A 10,606-nucleotide genomic window follows, 5' to 3' on the forward strand; every position below is an offset into this window, starting at 1 on the left:
ACTCCTTATTGATCACTGGACGTCCCAGGAGGTCTTCCTCACTGGGATTCACGTCCTCTCCCTCCCTTATAGGTTCGGCCATGATGGTTAAATCAATGGCCTTGTACTCTCTTTTTGGATTCTCTTCTGTATTGCTTGGGAGAGTACTGGGAGGGGTTTCAGTGACCCTTTTACTCAGTTGGCCCACTTGTGCCTCCAAATTTCTAATGGAGGAACTCGTTTCATTCATGAAACTTAGAGTGACCTTAGATAGATCAGAGACTATGTTTGCTAAGCTAGATGGATCCTGCTCAAGATTCTCTGTCTGTTGCTGAGTGGATGATGGAAAAGGCTTGCTATTGCTAACCTTGTTTCTTCCACCATTGTTAAAGCCTTGTTGAGGCTTTTGTTGATCCTTCCATGAGAAATTTGGATGATTTCTTCATGAGGAATTATAGGTGTTTCCATAGGGTTCACCCATGTAATTCACTTCTGCTATTGCAGGGTTCTCAGGATCATAAGCTTCTTCTTCAGAAGATGCCTCTTTAGTACTGTTGGATGATTCCTTCAATCCATTCAGAATCTGAGAGATCATATTAACTTGCTGAGTCAATATTTTATTCTGAGCCAATATGGCATTCAGAGTATCAATTTCAAGAACTCCCTTCCTCATAGGCGTCCCATTATTCACAGGATTCCTTTCAGATGTGTACATGAACTGGTTATTTGCAACCATGTCAATGAGTTCTTGAGCTTCTGCAGGCGTTTTCTTTAGGTGAATGGATCCACCTGCAGAATGGTCCAATGACATCTTAGATAGTTCAGACAGACCATCATAGAAGATATCCAGGATGGTCTATTCTGAAAGCATGTCAGAAGGACACCTTTTGGTCAGTTCCTTGTATCTCTCCCAAGCTTCATAGAGGGATTCACCTTCCTTTTGTCTGAAGGTTTGAACATCCACTCTAAGCTTGCTAAGCTTTTGAGGAGGAAAGAACTTGGCTAAGAAAGCCGTGACCAGCTTATCCCAAGAGTTCAGGCTGTCTTTAGGTTGAGAGTCCAACCAAATTCTAGCTCTGTCTCTTACAGCAAATGGGAAAAGCATAAGCCTGTAGACCTCAGGATCAACCCCATTGGTCTTAACAGTATCACAAATTTGCAAGAATTCAGTTAAGAACTGAAAAGGATCTTCTGATGGAAGTCCATGAAACTTGCAATTCTGTTGCATCAGAGAAACTAATTGAGGTTTAAGCTCAAAGTTGTTTGCTCCAATGGAAGGAATTGAGATGCTTCTTCCATGTAAATTGGAATTTGGTGTAGTAAAGTCACCAAGCATCTTCCTTGCATTATTTTCGGCCATGTTTCCTTCTTTTTCAAAAATTTCTGTTAGATTTTCTCCAGAGAGTTGTGCTTTGGCTTCCCTTAGCTTCCTCTTCAGAGTCCTTTCAGGTTCAGGATCATCCTCAACAAGAATGTTCTTATCCTTGTTCCTGCTCATATGAAAAAGAAGAGAACACAAAAGAAAATATGGAATCCTCTATGTCACAGTATAGAGATTCCTTTATGTGAGTATAAGAAGAGAAGAATGTAAGAAGGAGAAGAGAAAAACTCGAACAAAGAGAGGAAGATGGTGTTCGAATTTTGGGTGGAAGAGAAGTGTTAGTAGATGAATAAATAAATAGAAGGAGATGAAGGAGAAGAATTCGAAAATAATTGAAAAGAAAAGAAAAATAGTTTTGGTTTTAATTTAAAATTAAAATTGAAATTCAAAAATTTAGACAAAGAAAATTGAAATTAAATTAAAATTTAATTCAATTAGTTAATTAAAAAGGAATTTTGAAAAAGAGGAAGGTGATTTTCGAAAATTAGAGAGAGTTAGTTAGGTAGTTTTGAAAAAGATACGATTGAAACAAAAAGATAAGATTGATTAAAAAAATTTGAAAATCAATTTTAAAAAGGTAAGAAGTTAGTGATGCACGGAAAACTTGTCTCACAACAAATTCCCTTCGGCAAGTGTACCGAATTTGTCGTCAAGTAAAAACTCACAATAGAGTGAGGTCGAATCCCACAAGGATTGATTGATCAAGCAACTTTAATTAGAGGATTGTTCTAGTTGAGCGAATCCAGAATTTGAGTTGAGAATTGCAGAAAATAAAATGGCGGGAAGGTAATTGACAGGAAAGTAAATGCTAGAATTATAGATCTGAAAGTAAATGACGGAAGGTAAATTGCAGAATTGTAAATGGGAATGGGGGAATTGCTCATTAAAGTAAATAACAGAAATTAAAGAGAATGGGTAAGATCAGAAATGGGGAGTTCATTGGGCTTAGGAGATGTTGCATTCTCCGGATCAATTTCATTTTCATCTCTTCCTCAATCAATGCACTCATTGATCTCCTTGGCAATCTTAAGTGATTGAATTACAATTTCTTGTAATTCAACCTCTCAAATCTTGATCAATAGCCAATTCCTTGGTCAATTGCTCATGAGAAGAGATGAAGTATGGTCACTGATTATACCACATACATTTCCCAAACCAAGTGTTGAGAGGATTATAGTCACATATCCATCCAAACCCAATTTGGTCCAGCATGAGAAAGCATTTCTAGCTTGATCTCTTCATTCCTCTTTCAAGGTTCAGAAGAGATCCAAGTATGAATAGCTTCTTTTTCAAGATAACTACTCAATTGGATGAAGATCGAAAGCTTTCAAGTAAAATCAAGAGAAAAGATAGAAGAAGAATAATGAAAACTAGTATTGATCCATCAAATTACAACAGAGCTCCCTAACCCAATGACAGGGGTTTAGTTGTTCATAGCTCTGGAAAATGAAAACAAAGATGGAGAATACATGATGAAAACTTAGAAGTGCAGAGAAAGTAAATACAGAGAGTAGTTCTATGCTAAGAGTCTCCCTATAATTTCCAACTCCCAAAATATTTCAAAGATACTCTTATATATACTACTCTTCTGTTCTTCTAGTTGATTCTTTAAGTCTTGGGCCTTTGGATCTTAAGTTGGAAGCAGTTCTCTTCTTCATTGGGCTTAGCTTTTACTTGCAGAGAGAAAGTATGAAGTGGGCAGGGGCTTTGGCTCAAGAAGTTAGTGGTGTTAACGTTCAGTGAAAATATGGGTTCGAGAACGTTAGTGACAATCACCTTTTTTACTAACGTTCCTCACCAAAGTTAAAGGCCACGTTAACCTCAACGTTAGTGGCACAAACGTTGCCACTAATGTTTCCACTATGTCCTTCGCACACGTTATTGGGACTCAACTTTCCCAATAACGTTGAGAAGCCTCCCCCTTCCCTACGTTAGAGCCCACGCTAACTTAGTTAACGTGGCTCTTTTAACGTAGGCTTGCCATCCTTCGAGAACGTTAGTGACACTTACCATTGTCACTAACGTTCTAAATTGCCCCTATTTTCCACGTTAGAGTCCACATTAACTAGGTTAACGTGGCTTCTAACGTGGCCTTGCTAGCCATCTCCAACGTTAGTGTCAAAGTTGAGTGTCACTAACGTTGGCTCATCCTTCCCTTATCCACGTTAGCTTCCACGTTAACTAAGTTAACGTGGGAGTTAACGTGGCTCATGGTGGCATGTGTGGCTCCTTCCAACGTTAGTGACAATGTTGGGTGTCACTAACGTTGGCGATCACCTTCTTTCTTCACGTTAGTTTCCACGTTAACTAGGTTAACGTGGAAGTCAACGTGGCTCATTGGGGGCTTGTGTTCTTCCAACGTTAGTGACAATGTTGGGTGTCACTAACGTTGTCGACCACTTTGTTCCTTCACGTTAGCTTCCACGTTAACCTAGTTAACGTGGGAGTTAACATGGCTTAATGTGCTTTGGCCAACGTTAGTGACAATGTTGAGTGTCACTAACATTGGCTCCCCCCTTCCTTCTTAACGTTAGAGGCCACGTTAACTAGGTTAACGTGGACTCTAACGTGGCCACTCATGATCTTGGTTCAACGTTAGTGATAATGTTAAGTGTCACTAACGTTGGCTCTATTTCTTAATGTGGGCAATGATGGCTTCGAGAGCGTTATTGGCAATCACTTTTCTCATTAACTTTGCAAGTTACTCCCATTCCATGTTAGTGTTAACGTTAGTGCAACTAACGTAGCCACTAATGTGGTTCTTCTTTGCTTCCTTTGTCCTGAAATTAAGCAATAAAGTGCATCAAAGTTCTAGTCCAAGTCATGGGAAATGCAACGTCCAATTTGTCCTTAAATTCATGCAAAATCCTCATGAAATCATGTAAAATGCACAATGTATGCTTGAATCAAGATGTAAGTGAATATCTACCCAAAACTAGCTTATTTCCTAAGGAAATGCATGAAACTACCCTAAAAACAGTAAAGAAAAGGTCAGTGAAACTGACCAAAATGCCCTGGCATCACAATACAAAACTTAAAGCTTGCTTGTCCCAAGCAAGTACTGGAACAAGAGAATGATGAAAGAAATGCCAAGAGACATGAGTCATTCTTGTGGAAGTCATGTCCTGGTTTTATGGTGGTTTCATGCATAGCAACTTAGGCTCATTCCTGGCTTTCAGACCTTTATCATGTCCTAGAATACTCACTTGTTATTACATCCCATGAGACTTTTATTCATTGATCCTTTGTTGTTATTTGAGGGCTTATTTTTGTTCTTAAGCTAAGTGCTCTGTAAGGGGGCAACTCTTTAAAATAAGCTTTCAGCCAACACTCCCGAACCAGTTGGTTTAAGGTGCTAGGTGTTGAAGCACCCCTAAGGACTTACTTGCTCAAGTCTCTCCCCCATACATACACACCACAGGCACATAGTTTATTTATTTTCTTTTCTTGAGACCTTGGTGTCCAGCATCTCTTTGGGTTACTAAATGCTTTGTGGTGAGAGTTACTCTTGATAGTGGACTTTCAGCTGATAATCCCGGGTTAGTTAACCCATGTTACCAAGTGATAAGGCACCTCTAAGAGCTTATTCATCCAAGTAGATCCCTCACACAGGAGCACCACAGACACATGCTTCAAGATTAAAACCATTGGTGCCTAGCCTTATTGCTTACTATTTTTCTTTTATTCCTCAACTTTGATTGTTCTTTCCCTTTTTCTTATTAGGATCTTCTTATTTATCTAGTCTCATGGGGTGTGTCTCAAGCATAGTATTCATGACAGATAGTTGTCTTCCCACCTTATGGTTAAACCAACTTAGCTAACTTATGACCACACCACAAACTCATGGACTTACTCCCTAGTATGAACTCCACTCTGGTCTTTTGAAAATAATCATTCTCTTTTCATTTGATTCAAAAGGGACAAGCATACAAGTAAGTAAAGAAATGATGCAGTGACATAGAGACTAGCACACAGAGACCTCTTCAACACACAAACTAAAAAAAAACAGAATTTAAAAAGGTTTAAACTAATCATGGAAGCAAGTTCTATTTCATACAAGATCTTCCTTATTTAAAACTTAGAACAAGATGGACCAAAGAAAGAACTCCACCACCTTTTACTCTTGTGGATGTCCATGCTTTCCTCCTTGTTTGTCTTCTTTGTGTCCTCTTGCATTCCCTCTCATTCGTGCCAATCTTGCTTGCTTCCAATCCTCAAGTGCCTTTCTTACTGATTCATGACTCTCTTCCACCCTTTGTCTTTCTTCTCGTGCTAATTCATCCCTCATTTCTTCATACCTTGTGATTCCTGGATGCAATATAGGCAGTTGTCCTACCAAGTAACCAAGCCTGGCTTGAGTATTTATATGATGCCCAGTCTCGCTCATGTAAACTCCTTCTGCGAATGCCATTTGCTCGTCCAATAGTTCTGCATGTTCTATTTGTCTTCGATGCATCTCATGTATATGTGCACCTTGATGTGCTTGGATGTTGATTAGCCTCTGGATGGATTCTTGTTGCTCATTTTGTCTTTGTTCCATCCTGTGAAATGTTTCATTCCATTGTTGTCCTTGACTCAGTTGCTGATCCATCATTTGCTTTTGCCAATCCCCTTGTTGAGTCATCCATCTTTAGAGTGACTCCTCTTGCTGCCCCATCATCTGTAGTTGAAGTTCTCTCTGTGCTCCTTGGCTCTCTAAATTTTGTTGAGATAGTCCACTAATGGCCTCCTGCAATTGATGCATATCCAAAGTGGTTGGTGCTTGCCCTTCTACGGCTTGTCCTTCTACTACTTGAGGCGTTGTCCTCTTCCTTTGCTTCCGTTGAGGTAGGGGATGCAGTGGCATGCATTCATTGAATGGTTATTGGAATGCCCTCTTTTATCCACACGGGGTCCTCATCTTCAAACACCACCCCAGCTTTCTTGCACAGTCGGTAAATAGTGCTGGGGTAACCTAACGTTCCTCTTGAGTCGCTTTTCTCTGCCATTTTTCTAATGCCTTCTGCTATGAGTTCATGAACCTTGATTTCTCCTCCTTTGAGTATACAGTGTACCAGTGTGGCTCTCTTGAGATTCACCTCCGAGTTGTTCGCTGCTGGGAGGATGGACCTCCTTACAATCTCGAACCATCCCTTTGCTTCCGGAGTAAGATCTGCTCTCTTGATGAACCTTGGTCTCCTATCTGCATATCTTTCCCAGTCAGCTCCTGGTACACAAATGTCTTGCACAATCTGATCATGATTAGGGTTGTTGTCCATCCTTGACTGATAACTCTCTTCTTCAAACGGTATGGACCGTAGTTTTAATGCCTTCATGACACTCATGGGGCCAAAATCCACAATCTTTCATCTCACAAAGCTTGTATATGATTCATCTGCCTTATCATAACGGACCGCATTTGCATAAAACTCTCTTATAAGATTTGCATTCACCTTAATGACCGGATCAGTGAGGAGCTCCCATCTTCTCTTTTCTACTTTCATTGTAATTTCGGGACACTCAGTTTTTCTAGCTTAAAATCCTAGCTCATAAATGATTTCTTTATCAACCATCCACCCGTATTGCAATGCATGATGCAAGCTTCTGAATCTCTTTTCATCATACGGGTGTTGCTCCATAGGTTTCTTCCCCTTCCTTCTTTTAGAGCTTGAAGATGCCATGATTGAGGGTTAATGTATGGAGTTGGCAAGGGTGTGGAGATTTTTGGTTGTTTAGGGTTGAGTGCAATGAAGGTGGTGAGGGAGAATGTGTTTAAATGGTTAGGAAATGCTTTGCTCCGAAATGGATAGGTGTGAAGAGTGGATGTGGAGTGTGGAGCTAGGGTACGGATCAAGGATCACTTTTATAGAAAGGTTGTGAGTGAATGGAGGGTGTGGATTGATGGAGTGGTTGTTTGATGGACGGTTGGGTTGTGCATGTAGAAAGGACAAGGATCATCACTTTATGATGGAGATTGCTCGGTCTTCAAGGGTCCCATTTTTTTTCAATGTTGCATGGCAACATTTTCCAATGACTTCCCTTTTTAGAACAAGTGTATAGTCCTTCCTTTTGTGGTGTCCGAACCTTCTTCCTTTAATTGTCCAATCTATCTCTTTCAATGCTCCTTTCCTTTCCCTATAAAGATCAAATAAGAAAAGTAAGAAATATCATAAAAAAAATCAATTTAGATTTTTACGGCTAAAATAATAAAGAGAAGAAAAAATTAGATTGTTTATTCATGAACTCCAACTAACTAACTAACTGTGTATCCCTTTATGCATTTGGTGGCACCATGGGGTGACACCAAACTTAGTTTGAAGCATTGTGATGAAAAGTTCTGTTCAAAGCTCCAAGACTAGAATGCTCTCTGTTGCATTCATGCTTGCTTGGTATGCTTTGAACACCAAACTTGTTCTTCACTATATACTGCAATATAAGGACTTCACCAAGTTTGGGTTGGAATTTATGAATATTGACTTATTCACTAGTAAAAGCTAATAAAACATGGGTTGCCTCCCATGAAGCGCTTCTTTAGCGTCACTAGCTTGCGTTTCTCCTTCATCAGGGTGGTTGATAATGCTTCAAGTCCTCCCCTCTTGCCTTGGACTTATATCCATTGGTTGTATCAATGATCTCTACATGTTCCAAGGAAAGAACTCTGTTGATAGTGAAGACCTTAGGTAACTGAGATGGTACAGTGGGGAGATTAGGGGGATATCTGGGAAGTAAGCTGAAATCACTTTATCTCCTGAAGAGAGGCCTTCCGTAGGGATTTTCTTGTTCCTCCACCCCCTTGGTACCTTCTTCTTTGTCCCTTTTGATGCTTCCCTATTCTTGGCGACTTCTTCTTTTAAGTGAATTTTGTTGTTGTCTTCACATGCCTCTGGTGGTTTAGGTTCCTCCAGCTTCTCCTTGAGCTGTGACGATTGCTGTTTGCCTTGTTCATCATTCAGTGGGGTTCTCAGATGTGTTGGTGGTGCCTCAGTGCTTGTTTCCTCTGTCAGCATCCCGTTATGATCATTGCTTGGTTCTTTGTTTTCTTGGTCAGTTTCTTGGGAGAGTTTGAAGACATTGAAGCTGAGTTGTTCATCATGGATCCTCAATATTAGCTCCCCTCGCTCCACGTCTGAGTGCTCTGGCTGTAGCTAGGAATGGTCTTCCCCATATGATTGGGTGAGTGTGACTCTCTTCCATGTCCAAGATGACAAAGTCTGTGGGAAGAAAGTATTTCTCTACCTTTAACAACACGTTTTCCACCACCCCTCTTGCTTGTTTTTGAGTTTTGTCAGCCACCTTGATGACTACATCTGTGGCAATATCTCATTGATCTGCAGCCTCTTCACCAGGGATAGAGGCATTAAGTTGATGCTTGCTCCCAAATCACAGAGTGCTTTATCAAACATTGTTTCTCCTATGGCACAGGGGACATGAAAACTTCCTGGATCTTTTCTTTTTGTAGGCAACTGCGGTTGAATGAGGGCACTGCACTCCTTGTTCATCACTATAGTTTGGCCTCCCTTGAGTGAGCTTTTCCTGGGAAGCAACTCCTTCATGTACTTGATGAATGCAGGTATTTGTTGGATAGTCTTGATGAATGGTATGTTCACATGCAGAGATGCAAATAAGTCAAGAAATCTTGAGTATATTCTCCTCTCCACAGCTTCCTTGAGCAGTTGGGGAAAAGGTGCATAGAGTCTCAGCAACTCCTGTTTTGAGATTTCTGGTTCTTGGTAATCTTTTTCCACCTCCTCTACTGAGGTATCTTCAGGTTGTTCTAACAGCTTGCTTGGCTTGTCCTCAGTCTCCTTATCACTTATAGTGACCATCTTGCAATCTTCCCATCTTACCTTCTTTGTTTCACCTCTCGGATTCTTCTCTGTGTCACTTGGGAATCCATCTGTGAGTTTGGGAATTTGCTCAGAGAGATATCCTATTTGAGATTCTAACCTCTTGATTGTGTCTCCCTGGTTCTTGAAACTGGCTCGCACTTCCTCCTTGAAGACCTTGTTGTCTTGAATCTCCTTGCTTAGGCCTTCAAGTAGATTCTCAATCCTTGAGATTCTTTCATCAAATGATGACAGGTCAGGCTGAGTAAGGTTATTCTGGCCTTGATATGAATGTGGAGAGGTGTTGTTATGGGGGTGTTGATATGGTCTAGATGTGAAGTGTTGGGTGGCTGCATTGTTTGGATTTGGGCGTCTTTGATCAAGGCTTTGGTCTTGTTGATTTCCCCACCCAAAGTTTGGGTGATTCCTCCATCCAGGGTTGTAGGTCTTGGAATATGGATCATGGTTTTGCCTAGGTGAATTCCCAATGTAGTTGGCTTGCTCCTGACTACCCTCTGCTTCTTCATTCACTCCTTCTTGGGTTTTGATGAAGTGGAGCCAGCTGCTGGTAATGAGCTTGTTTGGCCAACAGAGCATCTACATTGTTTAGCTCCATTACTCCTCTTGTGTTCCCTCTTTCGAAAGCATAGAAGTAGTCGTTCTCTGCTACTGTTTCAATGACATCTATGGCTTCCTCAATAGTCTTCTTCTTGTTCAAAGATCCTCCGGATGAATGGTCTATAGCCTTCTTTGACTCGTAAGAGAGCCCTTCATAGAAAATGTACAGCTGCACCCATTCGTTGAACATATCTGGTGGGCACCTCCTTGTTAAGTCTTTAAACTCTCCCATGCTTCATATAGAGTCTCACCATCTTTTGCCGAAAGTTTGGACCTCAGCTCTCAGCCTATTGATTCGTTGAGGAGGGTAAATCTTGCTAAGAATTTGTCACCACATCTTCCAAGTTGTCAAGCTCTCCCTTGGGAAAGACTCCAGCCACTTAGCTGCCTTATCCCTGAGTGAGAATGGAAATAAGAGCAGTCTATAGGCGTCAGGATGAACACCATTAGACTTCACTGTGTCACAATTCTCAGGAAGGTGGTTAGATGTTGATTGGGGTCTTCTTGGACACTCCCTCCAAACGAACAGTTGTTCTGAACAAGGGTGATGAGTTGTGGCTTCAGTTCAAAATTGTTGGCATGGATGGTTGGCTTTTGAATGCTACTTCCACAGTTCCCTGGGTTTGGATTGATGTAAGAGCCTAAAACTCTTCTATCCTCCCCAGCATGATTTGCTCCACCTCCTCTGCCATGGTTGTGAGCCTCTTCTTCATGATGGTGTTCCATGTTTTCTCCATGTTTGGTTCAAATATTCCTCAAAGTGTTCCTCCTCTTCTTCACCACCAACTACACGTTTTTCTCTTGCCTCCTCCATTAGGTCTAG

At 40.9% G+C, this 10,606-nt stretch overlaps 1 non-coding gene across 1 annotated transcript; it reads left to right on the plus strand.

Annotated features, from left to right (window-relative positions):
• The first annotated feature begins 844 nt into the window (after positions 1–844).
• LOC112788728 (small nucleolar RNA R71) lies at positions 845–952 on the plus strand. The gene has a single exon (XR_003196079.1). It is a non-coding gene; the product is annotated as a small nucleolar RNA R71 (small nucleolar RNA).
• The last annotated feature ends 9,654 nt before the right edge of the window (positions 953–10,606 follow it).

The sequence above is a fragment of the Arachis hypogaea genome, chromosome 20, assembly GCF_003086295.3.
Source record: "Arachis hypogaea cultivar Tifrunner chromosome 20, arahy.Tifrunner.gnm2.J5K5, whole genome shotgun sequence".
Taxonomy (NCBI): Eukaryota; Viridiplantae; Streptophyta; class Magnoliopsida; order Fabales; family Fabaceae; genus Arachis; species Arachis hypogaea.